This window comes from Myotis davidii, unplaced genomic scaffold, assembly GCF_000327345.1.
Source record: "Myotis davidii unplaced genomic scaffold, ASM32734v1 scaffold296, whole genome shotgun sequence".
Taxonomy (NCBI): Eukaryota; Metazoa; Chordata; class Mammalia; order Chiroptera; family Vespertilionidae; genus Myotis; species Myotis davidii.
This window is the reverse complement of record NW_006288889.1, coordinates 2,603,720-2,603,961: the sequence shown is the minus strand read 5'-3', so window position 1 is coordinate 2,603,961 and position 242 is coordinate 2,603,720.

Below are 242 nucleotides of genomic sequence, written 5' to 3'. Positions count from 1 at the left end.
TGACAGCACAATTTACAATAACTAAGATGTGGAAGCAGCTCTAGTGCCCATTAGTGGATGAGTAGATAATGAAGCTGTGGTACATTTACACCATGGAATACTATGCAGCAGTAAAAAAAGAAGGATCTTTTACCCTTTGAGACAGCATGGAGGGACCTGGAGAGTATCATGCTAAGTGAAATAAGTCAGTCAGAGAAAGAAAATTATCACATGATTCACTTAGATGTAGAATCTAATGAACA